Below are 18880 nucleotides of genomic sequence, written 5' to 3'. Positions count from 1 at the left end.
CAGGAAAGGTCTTTTTGTTTTTCTTTATGTTTGCCTTTTTTCCCTCCCTTTGTAAAAGTATAGTACTTTCTGGCGTTCTTTTCTTTTCACAGTCAACTTCTAACAGAGCAACACTCCAAACAAAGACAATCCGTTTCATCACATTTACAGAGTCCTTATTGTGAGGAGAGACTATAGGTTTGTCAGTGAAATGCTGAGGTTATTATCCTCTGCTAATAAAACTGGCTGTAACACAGTGCAATGCAAATAGTTAATCCTAGCGAGTTTGCAGACCACAGTAAAAACAAGCACCTTCTTGGTGGTGACATCGTTATACTTTCTAGGGTTCTACCAGACATCTCTGCTTCGGTACCAACAGAGAGGGGGAAAAAATATTTCTGAGTTATGCTTGAAAACCCCTAATCCATAGCGGAGCAAAGAATCACAGGTTTTATAACCCTTTCCACTAACTCTGGAGAACAGGAGCAAAGAACAAAATACCACCCTGTCAGCCGCCAGAGAGCCGTTATGCTCCGCTACCCATCAATGCAGAGAATGATTAAGTCTTGATTCCGGGTGCCAAAGCCTTCAGATAAAGCAGCAAACCATTCATTTCCAGCCATGATCGCCCTTCGCCAAGCAAGCGAGGGAACCGACGGTAAAGTATGCTCAGCTACTGAAGTTTATTTTGAACCACTGGGAAGTAAGATTTCTTTCCAGGATGATGTCGAAAAATCCATTACATGGAGGCCCCGGCAGATATTTATTTATCTGAGGTTAGCACGGCTTCATGAAGGAGCAAGAAATACTTAGTTTGGATGACAAATCATTCCACAAACATTATTAATCCTCCAAGCGGTAAATATTTCAGGTTTCAAGAGCCAATTAGAAAGGTCAGCATTTATCTTTTTGTCTGTTTCTAGCCTTAATAACTTTTGCACTCTGCCTGTAGATTAATCATTGAAGGGAAAGATACAGAGGTTTATAAATAGGAAAAATAACCTAGGCATAATAAGAGAGGGTCCAGACTGGAGAAAAATTATCTGTACCTGTTCTGGTTTTGATGACTAGAGCCTACCTTAATCCAAAATCTAATTATTTGGATTAGATTAGGGCTGTGGATTTTCCCAAAATGCCCAGGCAAACCACATGCAATTTCATATTTGGGGCACAGGGTTGCATTTCATTTCCAAATCCCTTTTAATTCCGCACTGGCATTTGTAACTTCTTTTTCCCATGACAGGAAATATTTGTCCCTCTGCAAAAGTTTAAAAAACAAAATCCCTGCCTGTAAACCCGGCAGAAGACTTATTATTTGGCTTTCATTGTTACTCATTTGCTACACCTGAGGTCATTGCAATTACTAAGAATCTGAGAAATTCTACAGCTTTTCCAGTGAGAAATATTTTGCAGAGGGATTGGTCTGTTGGTTTTTTGAGGTGGCATGTGCCCACGTTCCATAAAAAGGCAAAGTAGCACATAAAATACCAGCAGTACCCACCTCTGCCAGTGCATGAGATCATTCCACCCGAGACACAGAATATGGAACGTTACGCAGAAGTGAGGATGAATACAAATCAGAGTCCTGAATGCACAATACGACAGCAAAGAAAACAAAAGTGACAAGATAAGGAAAAACACGCCTCCCATGTAAACATTTTCTGATTCCTAAATGGGAACCTTGTTTCTACGCTTACAATAAACACACAGTCAGACCCACCTATAACAGGTTTAACCCATCCAAACCAGTTCCTGGAAAAGTTTCAAGTAGTTCAAGTAGTCTTCATGAAGAAGAACTGTTAAGAAATAAGTAAAATGTCTTAACCGCTGTTGACAATTTTCTTTTAAAACTGATGGCTCCTTTCTGTATTCCTGAACTCTTCCTCCATCTCACACTGTTAGTCTCTATTGCTTTGACAAACATGTTTTTATCCCTTCCCTGAGAGGATGAGAATATCCAAAACGCATTATTAAGAACAAAATAAAAACAGTCCTCCCCAAACTATCAACATACATAAAACTGCGTTGCTTAATGAGGGCATATAATTTGGACTGTTTGCTTCAGTACAGTTTGGAGAGGCTGCACTGAGCAGGCACGTACAATTTACTTCCAAAACACCCCCTTAGGAAAAGATCCTCCGAAAGATTTTCTAAATGCTAGTTTGTACACTGTGTGTTTTAATTAACGTACAGAATAGAAATTACCATTCAGATAAGATAATGCTCCCCAGCCACCCCACCCCTGCATCCTGAAACTCTGCCAGGTTTCTCAGCCCCTCATCCGCTCCCGTTCCCAGCAATTCCTCAGGCCCTGGGTAACACTCATTCAGCTGCAGCTGGGGAGTTTCTCCAAGGCAGTCTCTTCACTTCCAAAGTGCACGAACCGCTTCACGTGAGTGCTCTGCAATCCGAGCACTTTAAATAGAGAAAATACGGCAGGAAATGACAGGCCCCGTACTTGCTTATGTCACTGCTCCAACAGCTGCAGGGACAGCCTGAGCTGCAGATGTGTGTGCAGCCCCAGCTGCCAGTACACACACCCGAGAAACCCTCCGTCTCCTGCCCGGGATTTCAGGGAGTTCACAGGCCAGAGTTCAGGAGCCCACAGCAGAAGGTGCCACTGGGGTTTGTCACAGGGAGGCTAGCCCAGATCTTAGGCAGCAGCCATGCCTGCAGCGAAGAGTCGTACAGATTATTGGAGATAAAAAGATACCCTCTCTGGTCATGGAAGTACTAATGGGATTTACAACCACTTCACACAGATAATCTATTATTCCCCGGTTGCTTTCCCCACTCCTTGGACATGATGTGCGCTTTCTCACTTGGCCAAGAGCAGAAGGTCTTTCATCCTCTTTACCACCTGCTTATTTCTGGTCTTCTGTGAAGCAATCTCTCAGTAAATGTCCGCTAGCGACAAAGAAAAACCTCTGGCAAATTTCGTACCAAACTGAGAGACCATACAATTATTCATTTGGGCCTCGAGATTCCATGTCCAAAGCTTACAGGCAGATACTTAACAATTCTGGGGCATGTTTCCAGAACCTCTCTCAAGGTGGATTTTAGAAAAGGATGCAGGAAGCAGGGAGGGATCAGGGACCCTGTGGCTCCTGCCACACCTGATGGGCACAGGCTCGCCCTGAAGAAGTTACTCAAACTCTCCATTTAAGCCAGGGGCACTGGTGCTCACCCAAATCCACTAAAAAGGGTGCTGTGTGATTTAATTAGATAATGCTTTAAAGTATTTTTAAATATATTTAAAGCACTTAAAAGCTAGGAAACGCTACATTTCGGTAGATTTTGCAGTAGCCCCCCAAATCTCAGTTTCCACAGTTAATGCACTGAATAAAGCAGGAGACTAAGGGGGGAAAAGAAAAAAGAAACAAAAAAAGATTAAGCAGCTACACAATAAGAGGATCTGTATCCTAAAGTACACATAACAGGAGAGCTGAATTAAAATTGCATGGAAAGACATAAGCTTTTTTCCCCCCCCCCCAGCCTATACTCTAATCACTCCCAATAGCTAATTAACGTAGCTGCCAGTCAGCTTTGTCAGTAGAATACATGACAGCAGAACAGCAGCTTGGCGGGGTTCAGCAAGTGCAGAAGAAATACGACTTGTGAAACCACCACCACAAAGCAGCCTGGCGAAAGCTGGGATGAATCTTTGTGTTGGTATAACAAGAAGAGTATGTCAAAACCTTCCCAAACGTCAGCATTTGGCCTGAATTCATGAGAATTAGCTAAATTGAGAGTCATTTAGGAAACTTAGTACTTGATGTAAAACTGTTCCTTGCCACCTCATGGAACCCAAGCAGAGAACAATGTACATCCAGATTCTCAGACAGGTGAGTCAGATGCAACAGGGCACTTGTGAAGACATCGTTAACACCAACCATAGTTTATCCCAATTAGTCCTCATCACCTGGCGTCTGTCTCCTTTCACAGGTCTGAACATTGCTTTTCAAGTTGCCTCTTTGCAAAATGGTACCTGTCACACAGGGATCTAACAGAGAGACTGGTTCCTTTCACAGAGGCCACATTGCTGTTTGCAGGGACCTCCTGGCACCAGCCAGCTGAGGACCATCACCTTCCCCAAGGAAGGCCAACCACAGTTCCCTGCTACGTAACCTTAAGTGGCCAGTCTCCTGGCCAAAGGCAACCACCACTTCCAACCAGTGAGGGCAAGGGGAAACTCCCGTTTATAATTTTGCTTGCAGTTTGCATACCTGGAGCTACTTATCACACAGGCTTTTTGTTTCACTTCTGAATGACCAGAAGTCACGCCTGCAGGGAGGAACTTCTACAGGCTTCAGCTTGTTGGCTTCCTATGTAAATTCAACAGCGTTTTGCTTCCTAATTGTTGGTTAATAAATACTCAAGAAACAACCTAAATGAAGAATTCAGGAAAGCTGGGCTGTTGAAAAAGATACCTGTAGTAAGACAACGCCTCAAGCGTGTTGGGCACCGCACTCAAACACAACAGACAGTCCTAAACAGCAGTGCAGGTGGCTTAACTCGCACAGACATATGAGCAGAGGCTCAGGATGCTAATTACAGCTGCCACACAGTGACCCACGCAATTCACATCCTTTCATAAGAATATCCTAACTTTCATCCAATTATTTGTGAAGTAACAGATGTAAAATCTTTTTTCAGCAGTGCCCAGTGATAGGACAAGAGGTAACGGGCACAAACTTGAACATAAGAAGTTCCATCTAAATATGAGGAGGAACTTCTTCACTTTAAGGGTGGCAGAGCCCTGGAAGAGGCTGCCCAGAGAGGTGGTGGAGTCTCCTTCTCTGGAGACATTCAAACCTGCCTGGACACGTTCCTGTGCAGCCTGCTCTGGGTGGACCTCCTCTGGGAGGGGGGTCGGACTAGACGATCTCCAGAGGTCCCTTCCAACCCCATATCATTCTGTGATTCTGTAAAATAACCTGAAACGTGCACAAAGCATGGTGGAGGGTTTATATGTTTCCTGACATGGTTGCTCGTGTGAGTTACGAGTTCAAAATGAAACCACAGCTAGATGTTTTCTAACTGGAGTTTTCCACAGTGGCAGATGGGCAGCTGGAACTGCCAAAGCTCCTCTTCGCTCTCGGGACCCTGGCCCAGCCTCTTCAACACCCGGGTGTGCCCCAAATTGCAGGTTACAGGCTGTTCCAAGAAGCCATTTTAAAATTCTTGGCATATTGTCTCGGGTCTATAAAGCTGTCCCCCCTCCTGCCAGGCTTACAGAGCATGCTCCCCTAGGATATTATCTGGAAAAGAATTTCAGCTTATAAAACAGGTTTACCAGCTGAATAAAACATCTAGAGGAACTGTATACTTTAGGATCTGTTTTCACATAACAGATCTGTCTTAAGGTACGTTTTTTCTTTATTATTATTTTAAACTAATCTTCAGTGGCACACAGTATTATTCCACTCAAAGTACTGCCACAACATCTCTATTTGTTCAGACAGACTCAAAAAAACAGGAGATGCCTTTAGTTAGACTGGTGTTTCACTATCGTCATCTTAAGCTATTTTGCTCAATCTGTGGATTGCTAAACAGCTGTTCAATGCTCCTGAGCACTAGCAAATCTCATCTGGACCTTTACATTTCATTTTCCTCCTCCTGCAAAATAAATATTTAAGATTTGTTGTTGCAGTTAATCACAGAGGAAGGACAATATCAATGAAAAACTCAGCGATGTTTGTTTTACCATCTTCGCTCACTGTCCTCCCGAGAGTGGAAACAAAGGGCTACCTGGAAGAGTTTAACGTGTGTCGCTCTTCAAGGAAAACATCTCTAAAGATAGCAGTCAAATCATTAAATGTTTACAAAATAAATCATGACGCCACTGACCTATATGCAACTGCAAGTCTGGCAAGAGAGTAACTGCTGATCCCAGCAACAAAATTTCAGAAGGATTCATTTCAGAAATCCTCCAGTAAATTTGGATCTCGTTCTTCCGAAGTAACCGGAGCTCTGCCAGCCCCATCGTGACTGAACAGAAAAGCCAGGGAGTCATGACCTTGCAGTCCCGTGTGCTCGCTCTGCTCTGTCCCCATCCCGAGCCCTGCCTCATTTCTGCCTCCCAGCATTAAGCTGTTCAACAGATGGCACAGAGAAATTAAGGGTTTGCTGGGCATTTGAAGTATCAATTGGAGTAGACTGTACCAAGCTACTTCTCGTGCCTTTGCCTATGAAACAGCACAGGTCGCATGCAGGTGGCCTCATCGGTAATTAACACAGTCCAAATAACGAGTGTCAGTGCTGGACTCCACACCAGCCACCACAAACCCTTCCTCAGTTCACATATTCCAGGCCTCATCTCTCTTACAAATACTGCACCATTTGCACAGGAAGGGTAGAAACAGAGGTGTTTGTGCAAGATACTGTAACCCCTTTAAAGAAGCAGTTAAGTTACAGAAACAGTAAAAAGAACTATCTAGAAAAGCCAAAGAGCAAAACCAAATACATAGAACACCTCCGAGATTGACTACAACCCAATAAAATATTCTCTAATTTCTGAATCGATTGTTCAGCTTGGCCAGCATTTGCCACTACAAGTTTGAAAACATAGACCTAGTTATTCCTGTGGTTTAGCAGTGTGACCAAGGCAAGTTGTGATTATTATTAAAAGCAAAAAAACCCCTCCTCTCTCACCAGCCACTATAGCAAAATTTGCAAGAGACAGATGCAAAAGTATTCTTTGACCTCCAGACATCATAGAATAAATAAAGTGTCTTCTACAGAACACACATATAGCAACATAACTTTGGTAATAGACTAATTTGTTATTAACCTAATGACATTCAGGGGAATTGGGGGGGGTAAGTCAACACAAACTCACGGTAGTGTAAGATTAAACTAGTTTGTTTAAAAAAACCCACAAACTACTTTACAATGCATCTAATTTTTTAAGCCCCAAGCTGCCTTAAGCATTAGCAATGTCACTCGCAGTGATCAAAACTGGAACTGCTTGAAGGGGAGAGGGGAGGAAGAAGTCATTAAGGGAACAACTTCAGATTTGCTCCGAAAGACCAAAGCGGGGGGACTGACAGGAACACAATATACACAAGAGAGAAGAAAATGTTTATAGAGAAAAATCTGTAGAAAAAGGGAGAGATATAACACATAGTGGTGGGAAGGGCAATATTTGTCACCAAAAAAAATAGTAAAACTTAGTATTTTGCTGTATTGATATCTCAAGCTTAGCATTTAGATGACACAGAAAACATTTGCAAACAGGAATGGAAATATCCGAGTTTCCCAGAAAAAAACATTAGAAGATATTTACAGGTAATTTTTTCTCCATGGATGGGTTTCAGAGTTTATGAGAACAGGGCAGATGCACCAAATCTCTAGCACAAAAATGGATATTTACCTACATAACTGAGTATTTCTTTGCACATCTTCAATATACTAGATAACTGCACATATTTAAATGCATTTATTTAAATATACACAGGGGCACAGACGTATTTGCAGACGCACAGCTGATCAGGTGGTCTGACCTTAGGTATTTCATTTTTTCATCTCCAGGAGAAAATAGTTTGCTGTTCTTATTTCTTGGGAGAAATAGCTTAATTAATATAGTAGTATGAGAACCTGAGTGCTGAAACTCAACATGTGGTTCACAAAGCAGCATATCCAATTTTATTATAAAGAAAACCAAAGTATGTATTTACACAAAATAAATAAAAGTTGCAAAGCAAGGATGTACTGCAGAAATATGAAAATGAAAGATACGCAGGAGTTGGTCTTAGTATCGTCATTCAATTTGTGCATATATGTAAAAACCAGGACTGGAATTTCCCATCACTCTGTGAAAAAAATTTAATTTCAATTCTACCTTACCCTTCTCATGCACTAGAGACCAGTATGGCAGGCTACACATAGGAATACATATTGTCAGAGAGAGAGAATTTATTACCTTTATTCTATGCAATTGCAACCACTGTCAGATTTTGACTTATAAAGAGAAAGGACACTAAAAGAAATAACATGTAAGATGAAGCCAAGGATCCCATAATGGTATTTCCAAATTGACAGAAGTTGTCCTAAAATAATTTAAAGAAAAGTCATGTTTTCTTTCAAATTTGTGGTCAGTATTAAATGCATTAAAGAGAGGATAAATTCTTTTACCAGCCTAAAAGTCTTACAGACTCTTCCCAAAGATTACCTTTATAAGAAAACAAGAGTTTATCCCACTCTGCTGATTAGAGAGAAATGTTTTGTCAAAGCGCATCCTTCAGGATCCAGATGCAACTCCTCTGTCCCTGGCAAAGGGGGAGGGATGCAAGGAAGAAGTGCTGTACACAGTAGGTTCATGTTCAGAGTCTACTGCCTTGGCAGGTGTACTTCCAGTAGCTTGAAGCCACTATTGTAAAGAACTACATACCCTAAAAGGAGCTCCAGCTTTGGGTTTGGGGTTTCTGAACACACTGTACTTCTACTGAAAAAGAAAAAATATCTTGCCTCCTTCCCTCTTAAAGTCCCAATTCAGTTTCAAGTCAGTTATAAACTGCAGGAAAATCAAGTGATGCAGTCACAGTTGTTCAGAACGAGCATGGCCATCCCAGAGCTCTGCATACTCTCAGGTGTACAACTGAAGAATTTCTAGTGGTAAGATTTATTACAGTATCTGAAACCAAGGGATTTTTTTTTTTCACATTTAGCTTAAATAACACACAACAATGAAACGTGCACATCACTGACCACCTTTCCAATTCACAATAGCCTCTACTTTTCTCAAATGTTCAAATAAAGTTATGGTCTCTTAGCAATATGCTATTTCCATTAATTTGCCATTTCTTCTAGATGTTTAAGAAATGTGTTTTATAGAACCAAAAACTTACCAGTCTTTAACCAGCAGCACAGAGGTCTGCTCTGACCAGCAGGGAGAAATTCTTGGCATGTTAGAGAGGAAAAATTATTGCCAATGTTAACCATGAACAACAACAACACAGAAGGCATACAAAAAACACAAGACATGAACATTGCTTGGACTTGATCACCATCACTGTTTTTTTCCATAATTTTCTTCTGTTTACTAGTTATGAAGCTTCGGTTTCCCCAGGGATTCAAAAACATGTAACTGCCCATCACAGCAGGCCATAGCAAGAGAGCATCTTAAACATTTCCAGAGCTTCTGTTTTAATTCTCTCAATATAGGTCTGTCTCAGGAAACCTGACAGGCAGACAAGGAACAGCCCAACTTGACAACAGCTTTCCCTTGGCTCGTAGCAGTCTACGCATCACCAGAACTGCTCACAGCAACATAATTGCAGTATTATTCTTATTTTAGTAATCTCCATGTAAAGCACAGGCTTATGCCTCTCTTGTAGCTGTGCTCTCCAACAGACTCTACAATTATGAAAGCCAAGATTATTTCTAATATCAGCCACCTTCACATTTTAGGAATGCCAAACATCACAGGCTCTCAGCACGCAGCATATGCTCCAGATCATCCGCCCAGAGATTTTGATGGCAATAATCACAATAATTTCACAGTTACGGAAAATAAATCTTTACATACTCTACCATTTTCCAAGTCACTGTATGAATTTTACTGCTAGTTTCTAACCACGGCTTGTTCAGAGAACTGCTGTTGCAAAATGGGATCTAACGGGTGGTACACAACGTCCCTGTCACAGGCCACTGGGATTTCCTTCTCTAAGCCCCAGCCTAACCAGAGGCAGCCTGGCCCCAGGTTCCACCTACAGAAAAGGTTTGACAGCTGCCACACTTGTCTCTGTATCTGCAGTGATCACGTCCCAGACCTCCCAGCCACCCAAAAGCCTCGTAGGAGATGCTCTCACCTTGCCACCAGGCATCTAGAAACCCTGGGCACAGGCAAAGATCCCCCATACTCTCAGCAGGCTGTAGCTCCTCATGGGGAAAGGAAAACATTGGAGGAACCCTGGATGTATGGCAGTCCTGGTAAAGGAGAAAGCCACTGAAGAGGAACCTGCCATTTCTCTTGCTGTATCTAGTCTACATCCTCCTTCACCCAGCTCAAACCCACATGTAAGTCAGTCCCATATGCATGTTTGGGGGCAAGAAGGAGAGAAGGAGACATGTCTCTGGCCAAAAACACCTGTACTGATGCCTAAAAAAGGGCCAGTCATAGAAAATACTTTTCTTTAAAAAGCTGAGATCAGCTACTGGTGATTTACAAGAAGTAAATGCTCTGCCCAGGGAAGTGGTTGAGTCACCATCCCTGGAGGTACTTAAAAGACCGGTTGACATTGAGCTTAGTGATATAGTTTAGTGATGGGTTTTTATCACAGTTTTTTATCACAGTTAGATTGACAGTTGGACTAGATGATCTTAAAGGTCCCTTCCAACCTATTCTATTCTATTCTATTCTATTCTATTCTATTCTATTCTATTCTATTCTATTCTATTCTATTCTATTCTATTCTATTCTATTCTATTCTATTCTATTCTATTCTATTCTATTCTATTCTATTCTATTCTATTCTATTCTATTCTATTCTATTCTATTCTACTCTATCCTATTCTATTCTATTCTATTCTATTCTATTCTAGAGTAGATTCCAGTGTTCAAATTGCAAAGTCCCAAGCACATCACCTGCAGGACCAACCTGAAAAGAAGTTAAGAAGGTATCTGAAGGCATTTAGCCGTATCGCTGAAGCAATGCCACCTTGTAGATTACTGCAGCACTGAACTCTGGGCAAGGAGTATCCACTCCTCATCTCCTCCACGCTTTCAGTAGCCTCCCGTTCCCTTCCTACACTCCAGCAGTTATCGGGGACCGGCAACCAAAGTTATTTCTCTCTTTGGTGTGGATTGCAAAGAGCTGTTTTACACGGAAGGTAAAACAGGCAGGGACACACAGATGTCTCCTCTCCTCTGCCCAAGGTTAGAGCTGCGGCAGAACCCGCCTTGCAGCACTCACCCACACCCTCCAGTCGTCAAGGAAAGCAAACAAAGCCTGTAAACTTCATCTTGAGTCACTCTGAAGTAGTAATTTCAAAGTCACTAGGCCAGACTGTTACAAAATAAGCCAAGTTATCTGCAAAGACAGCAGAGACACCTATGCAGATCTAAAACGTGGGTGACTGAGTTTAAACACGGTAGGAATTTACCTTATCTTGGTGCACTCCGCAACGTGCCCTGCCGTTAGCAGCCCCAGGTCGGTGCTCTTCCCTCCCGACTTCAGAGGCCAAAGGTAGCTCAGGTGTTTTGGTCACGGGGAACACAAACAGCCACCGGTCACATTTCCTTACTAATGGCCCTAACACCAACGTGAACAGGACCACACTTCAGCCATTTCATAAATGACAGCTTTTGCCATTGTCTTACACACTTGACTAGTAGAACAGGAATAAGACAACACACATACAGCACCGCTAACGTGTAGCACCCTACATACAAATGTCCTACACAGAGCACAGAGCTAAAAACGTCACCCCAAAATGACCACTTCTGTACGGATCACTGCAAAATGCTCTCACTGGGATTTTTTTATTGAATGCAAGGTGTTAAGGCCATTTTAAAACCCTCTCACAAACAGGAGCCCTTACCAGCACCCTCAGGACCCCAAGCAGCCCCACTAGGGTTTTACCCACTTTCCCAAACAAAGGAGAGCTCTGCTGTGCAAATTACACCCCAGGGACACGCTGCACAGCCCCTCTGACTTCATTTTACTTCTTCAATAATGCCACTGCAAACACACCGAATGCTAACAATAAATAAATTATTCAAATATTTGGTCTCTATGGAAGCACCACATGAATTATCTTCCTGAAAAGAAACTCCTGAAGAGGTTGTCAGGTACCCTTCCTTTGAGGGAAAAAAAAAAGGGGGAAAAAAAAACCCAAGCTGATTTAAATAATAATGCAATGAGAATGAAAAGTGATTTATTTTAACAAGGAGATACAGCCTTGGCTGTTAATTCAATAGGCTGACCAAAACCTAGTCTCCAGCAAACACAGAGCATGACTGTCACCACAGACCCAAAGAGGTTGGAACTGGACATTGGAGAAGCAAAATTTGAAGAGAACATGGTGAAGCCCAAAGGTTTGGTGCTCTTCTGATGAAGATAACTAAATAGGAACTAAACTGGACACTCAAAACCCCGGATTTCCAAACAAACCAGTCATTTATGGAGCTAAAGAGTCAATTTCCAAGTGTACCTCTAAGAATAAGGAGCTCAATGAGAAGAAAAAAAAAAAAAACAAACCTAAAACACTTCTTGAAAAAACTAACAAACAGCACTGTTGCTTTTCACAGTCGGGTTCCCCCTGTTTCAGGTTCTCCCATTACTGGAGCATCAGGTTATGATACAGAGCCCATATTTTGTAGACTGACAGCTCTGGGCAGCGACAAGCACTATTATTATCCTCACTTCTGAGAGCAGAAAACCAAGGAATTATAACCACAAAGCAAAAAAAGTATTTAGATTCTTGGGGAATGTGAGATGCATTAGGATTTTCGTTAGATTTGGGCACGAGGGTCTTGTCAATGTTGTGTTATAGGTCACAGCACCCAAATCTACCAATCTTAAGCCTGGACTGTCTTTCATCACTTTTGGCTTTTCTTCTTATAGTCATCTTTAGATTTAAGTATTATATAATATTAAATTATCTGCAGTATATACACTACCTTGCCAAGTTGGTTTTTCTTTGCGCTTCTAGGCAGCAGAAGAAAACAGAGATCTCCAAGTTTGGTTTTCTTTTGAGGTGTAAGACATGCGATTCGTTCAATTAAATGCATGCAAGTCTTACCGAATCCTCTCGTCTTTCAGCTCCTCCTCTCCTCACCCCCATTAGCACCAGCAGGTAATACCTTGTGTCCCGGAATGAGCTGCACCTCTCCCCCACACTCCCAGGACTTGCTCCTGGGCTTTTGACCCGTCCTGCTCCTGTGGTGGAAAGAGCAGATGAACTGAATTTCCAGCAGAAGAAGATAGCCCGCTGTGCCTGTGGGGGCCCTTGGGTGTTTGTTGGCAGGTGCTGACAAACACATGCTATGCTTTCACATTCCTAGAGAGAAAATGCATGTGGCTGCACACATTCTGGAGTCTTCTCTTTGTGAACTTGTTGTCAACTTCCATCTTGAAGGTAACGAGAACAACTCCTCCCAAACCTCTCCAGAGAAAAGACTGAGTAGCTGGTATGAGCAATACTTGCTGTCCAAAGAAACTAGTCCCTATCGGTGTTATATTCTTACCCTAATATCACTATTAACATAAAAACTCAGGCTGGATGTCTTCATTTACAAGAGGGGATGATTCCAATTTAGCCTTCACAAGGGAAACCAATGACAGTTGCCCCTTTCTGCTTCCTTCCCACTGGGTTATTTCCACCTCAGCAAGTGCTTCTATCAATAGCTAACACTTGGAAATGTGAAGTCCCAAATCTGCTCTCTCATTTTGTACAGTTACTCAAAAGACAATGGATTAAACATACTACTTGGTTGTTTCAAGGATTCTCATGCTTATTAGAGAAGAAAAAGATCTCTTTAGAAATGTGTGCATGTGTTCGGAACACGAGGGGGCTCCCCATCTTTTCCCGTAGGACTTCTCAGGTCTGGTCTGTCCACAGTTTGTACAAAATGAACTTTCAGAATTAGGGATGCAATTTTCTTTCTCTCTCAAATAAATTACCATTCTCATGCAAGAATAAAGTGATCCATGTGCTCTGGCAATTTTCTTGAAGTCTCATGTTACAGTCTGATGTCAGTACACTAAAACGTAAAAGCCACCATCTTAGATTGAGGGCATCACGGGCTGATATCTTGCCTGCAGCAGCAGTGCCTAGAGTTTCCATTTCTACTCCGCAACACACTGGAGTCACTGTCTCATGCTGGTTTGGGTGATACCTGACCCTGTGAAGACAGTATCTTCCAACTCTTTCCTGCCAGACCTCCTCACAGATGGTGCCAGCTACATGCATGGACAAGAGGAAACAGGCACAAACTTGAGCATCAGAAGCTCCATCTAAATATGAGGAGGAACTTCTTTACTTCAAGGGTGGCAGAGGACTGGAAGAGGCTGCCCAGAGAGGTGGTGGAGTCTCCATCTCTGGAGACATTAAAAATCTGCCTGGACATGTTTCTGTACAACCTGCTCTGGGTGGACCTGCTTGGCAGGGGGTTGGACTAGATGACCTCCAGAGGTCCCTTCCGACCCCATATCACTCTGTGATTCTGTGATTAACCATGGCAGCTGGACCAAGGCAGATGACACACCGGCTGCTGGAAGCATCAGTCAGAGATGAAAGTCTCTCATACAACACTATCGCAGAGGAGAAGAGGCCACGCCAACCACACATAAGCATCCTATCGTTTGCTCTGTTCTGGAGCATGAGGATGCCTGTTCCCTGCAGCCGATGGTAGTGAGAGAACAAAACAGCTTATGAGCTCTGGGGAAGACAATCTCTCCTTTCTCAGGCTCCCTCAGACAAGCAGGACCAGAGGCCACACACAACTCATCACTCCTCCCCTCCTGTGTTCTGTGAATGGGAAGGAATTTTTGCAAATCTTTTCTTCCATTCTAATTAAAAGGGAATCGTGGCTCCAAGGGAAAGCCATGCAGTCTGAACTCAGTTCACTGACTGCCACAGTCCTGTTCACAGGTGTGAGCTCTGATCTGCAGGATCTCTGGAGCAAGAGCTTGTATCTTTGATTTAACATCCGCAGGCAGCAGATTTAAACTATACTGACCATCAGAAGAGGAAGTGGAGGACCTTGCTCACACAAGAAAGCAGACAGCATGGCAGCGATCATGGCTGTACCTCCAGTTGGTTGGGAACTTCTGGAAGCAGCAACCCAAGGTGGACCATGTAGCCACAGTGATGAGGGCTATCTCCATTTTCAGCTCCAACAGCAATAGGGACTGGACTAGGTTCACTTTCCTTCGCTGGATGACGGAGAATCACTAATTGTGGTACCACCAGGGCCTCCTTCTTCAAGGCTTTGACTAGAAACTCAGGAAGCTTACCCAGGAATGGCATTAAGCCTGGCTGACACATACTTGCTGTAAACCAGAGAAAAGGCACCACTTTATGTCAGCTGGTGCCCAGTCATGGGGCTCTTCCATCTTCTGGGGCAGTTCCTCCAGTTCTTGTTTCAATCCCCACCGCAGCAGCAACAGCAGACGCAGATGACTCTCTCCCTGCCAGCTGTAATTACACCCACAAGCACCTTCTACACTGGCTTCCTTGCAACTCAGGACAGAACTAATTTGATACGAGAAGATGTAGTAATATGTTGCATTTAGTTCAATTAAGTCTGAGGGCAAATAAGACAAAAAGGGAGTGGTAAGTTGGGGTTTTCTTCCTCAAAATGAAAGCTGTATCTTTGAGAAACAGAACCAAACCCCTCCAACAGTCCAGTTACATCTTAGGGGTAGCACAGCAGCTTGAATTCACATGACTGCTGCTAAAAGTTAGTTTGAAGATGTACTTTTATTTTTTTCAGGGAGAACGTTAAGATATATTGAGAGCTAAATAGTTTTATTATTACCATTGATCTGTGAGCAACTGCACCCTTAAGTCTATAACATGAAATTACTACCCAAGACCAGAGCAAAGGCAACGAAACTAACCTTATCTGAACATGATGCATTAGTTTCAAAGTCTTGGAAGTTAATGTCATTATGTCCTCACCTATCTCACCCAGCACAAGTTCCTGAAGAGTTTAGAATATGTCTAAATCTTTTTCACCATAAAGATTTTTTCCTGTCACATTTTATTAAATAAAAATGGATGTTATGACAGCTGAGAACAGAAAAAAACAGCGGGTACACTAAAGCTGTCCATACAGCAGATTTAAAGAAATTAAGCCATGATTTGAAACAAAAATACAGTATGTACAATGACAAGTTACAAAAACCAATAGAAAAAGTAAAGCAGTAAGAGAAAAAAACCTGTTCTATCTGGGAATCCTGAAGGCTAGAATGCAGCAATGTGTACACTTACATGGATACGTAAGTAAGTTTTGGGAGAAGGTATCAGAGACTGGTAAGGCTGAAGGTCCTACCTAGATTAAGCTCTGCATGGGACTTCATGAGAAGACCAAAGAGGAAACAGCACAAGATATAAGGAGCAATCCTTACCTAGTAGAAGGAGCACAACATTTCAAAAAGCACCTGAGCAGGTGACTTACTCCAAATAGAAAGCAAATTTATTGTTCATTTGTTTTGATGAGAGAGCTAATGCCAGGAACAACAGTACCATGATCCTCAAAAAACCCCCTGAGGTAGTCATCTCATAGCTAATAAATTCATAGGCAAAAAGCAAATGACATATCTATATTTTGTTCAAAATTTTTCGACAAAGTACAAGCAAAGACAGCCAGAAAAGAACAGAAAATTAATCCTGCTCATGTCAAAGACATTAAGGACACAGGTTAGCTACAACGAATTCTACCTTCCCTTTATCTTCCTTTGCTGTTTTGCGGTACACAGGTAACTGGTTTCTCAGTCACTTTCTCTGGAGAGATCCGTTAAATGCTTTACAATGGTTAAGATTACTTTGCCAAATAGTTCAGGTATAAAATGAATGGAAACCAGGAGCATCTACTAATCTTTCTTGGCTAAAAAAAGTACTGCTTACATTACAGATTTTTTTTTCTCTTCATTCCCCAGACCAGAAAAGAGCGTTTTCCTTAACAACCCAGAAGAAATGAGGTGTGACAAGTGCACAGGAGTATCACATTTACTAAAATTTCAGAATTATTCGGTATTACTGTCTATAACGCACATTGAACATTCTTTTCAAATGTAGCAAAACATGCATCAAGTCAAAATACTTTAAAATCCCTTTGTTACCTGAACTTTTGCCAATCAAAAGGCAGCGCTATAACTTGAAACCAGTAATTGAGTAATTGAGCAATTTTTCATTCTCCTGTTTGCGTTAAGTTGGATGTAAGCACTGGAAAAAGAGATTCAATCAAACCTCTCCACTCCCTCATCTCACACCTCCCTGCACCCACTACCATTCCTCTACATGGGTCTGCCAGAAAAAGACAGTCAGAAGCAGCAAAGAGGTGGATGCCCTATTTCCACGCAACCTGCTGAAGCCTGTACCTGAAAGAGCTTATTGTAGGGAAAAACGAAAGACAGAAAGTCTTGGTTCAGTTATTTTCTTGTTTTAAAATTAAAACCAGGAAGCATTACAAGATGACTTTACTGAGGTTTTTCTTCACACTCTCTCATCCTTCTAACCTCTGTCATATCATGCACATTTTGAGTTCAAATTGGCTGGGTTTTCCACTTGAAATGGCAACGCAGAATGCCAACTCAGTTAAAGGTCCATTAGGCTTTGTTAGTTGTTTGAAAAGGCAGTCATCTCTCTCTTCGTCTCTATTTCTTTAATATCCTGAAAAGTTTTGGGCTTTTAGGGTTGTTTTTTTCCCCCCGATTTGGAAGGCAGAAGAGAGCAGAGAAGAGGGTGGAGAACAGTGTACTCTTTATTAGGACAAGGCTTTAAGCAACAACTGAGATAAGGAGGACTACAAAACAGTTGTTATTAATTCCTGGGTATCTTGCATCGTAAGAAGAGGTAAAACATTTGTGCCATACAGACTTGACAGAGTAGTTCACACTTTATGAACTCAAATTACAAAGCCTGTGTGTGTGCAGGTACACATTTAAAACCGGAATTGGTGAACAACTGAAAACCAATCAAGCATATCCATTCACAATAGCTGCTTTTTGTCCTTAAAAAAGTGTATTAAAAAAAATCTAGTTCTTTCCATTAGGAAGGACTGCAAAGGAAGCAGATCTGTCCTATCAAGACTAAAGCCAAACTCTGCCAAACTGCACAATTTATGCCATCCCCTAGTGTTAAGAAATAATCTGAATGCTTTAATGTATTTAAAACTTGTTTGAACAAATCACAGCATAGATATTAGATAACAGAATGATGCAAATTCTTAGATATGTACAAGGAATCAGGTGAAAAATATTCTTAGGTAAACTACAGATGCTGGATTACTTTGGAGTCTTGAAGGTGAGCGTTACTGCCTGCCAATTATTTGCTGGTGAGCCTAGCTGTGAGTAAGGCAAGGACTGCAAAGGAAGCAGATCTGTCCTATCAAGACTAAAGCCAAACTCTGCCAAACTGCACAATTTATGCCATCCCCTAGTGTTAAGAAATAATCTGAATGCTTTAATGTATTTAAAACTTGTTTGAACAAATCACAGCATAGATATTAGATAACAGAATGATGCAAATTCTTAGATATGTACAAGGAATCAGGTGAAAAATATTCTTAGGTAAACTACAGATGCTGGATTACTTTGGAGTCTTGAAGGTGAGCGTTACTGCCTGCCAATTATTTGCTGGTGAGCAAATAATCCATCCTAGGCAATTTGGATAAATGTTCCAGAGAACATTATGCTGCTTTTTCTACCAGAGAGAAGGCCAGAAAACTCTTGGCACCACGAGAATGAACACAAAACTGAGACGCTTGATGGACAAATACTCGCAAAGACCATACAATCATCCTACATGATGTAAGTTACTTTTGCACCACAGACAAACACATGCAGTCGGGGCAAACAGCCTTCTGTGTTCCCAAGACACTCCCATTAAGAGCAACAGTAGTTCCATGCACTCAGTAGCAGAAATATAAACACACTTAGCAGTGAATAATGATTTTTTAAAGTACAGTAAGATAGGCTGAAAATCTTCACCTATCAAAACTGCAGTCATACAGCTTCTGTTTATATTGTCCATCCAACGGAAATAAGATCTTTAACATTCCCCTAGGAATATAAGCACCCTCAAACATGGTAGGTTTCTTGAGACAAATACTCTGCTGCCACTGTTTTCCCCCCCCCAGCACCGCTACCCACCTTCAGGTACCTTTTGCTACCCACACAAATAGGGAGTAAAAGAAAAGAACTCTCTCAAAGAACAACCTTACTTCATC

At 41.9% G+C, this 18880-nt stretch overlaps 1 protein-coding gene across 8 annotated transcripts in view; it reads right to left on the bottom strand.

Moving 5' to 3' along the window:
* Positions 1-18880, bottom strand: part of FOXN3 (forkhead box N3) — a 130136-nt gene that overhangs the window by 53153 nt on the left and 58103 nt on the right. The gene's annotated exons all lie outside the window — the stretch shown is intronic.

This window comes from Calidris pugnax, unplaced genomic scaffold, assembly GCF_001431845.1.
Source record: "Calidris pugnax isolate Ruff unplaced genomic scaffold, ASM143184v1 scaffold127, whole genome shotgun sequence".
NCBI classification, from domain to species: domain Eukaryota; kingdom Metazoa; phylum Chordata; class Aves; order Charadriiformes; family Scolopacidae; genus Calidris; species Calidris pugnax.
Note: the sequence above shows the minus strand (reverse complement) of the source record. Positions and strands in the feature narration are given on the sequence as shown.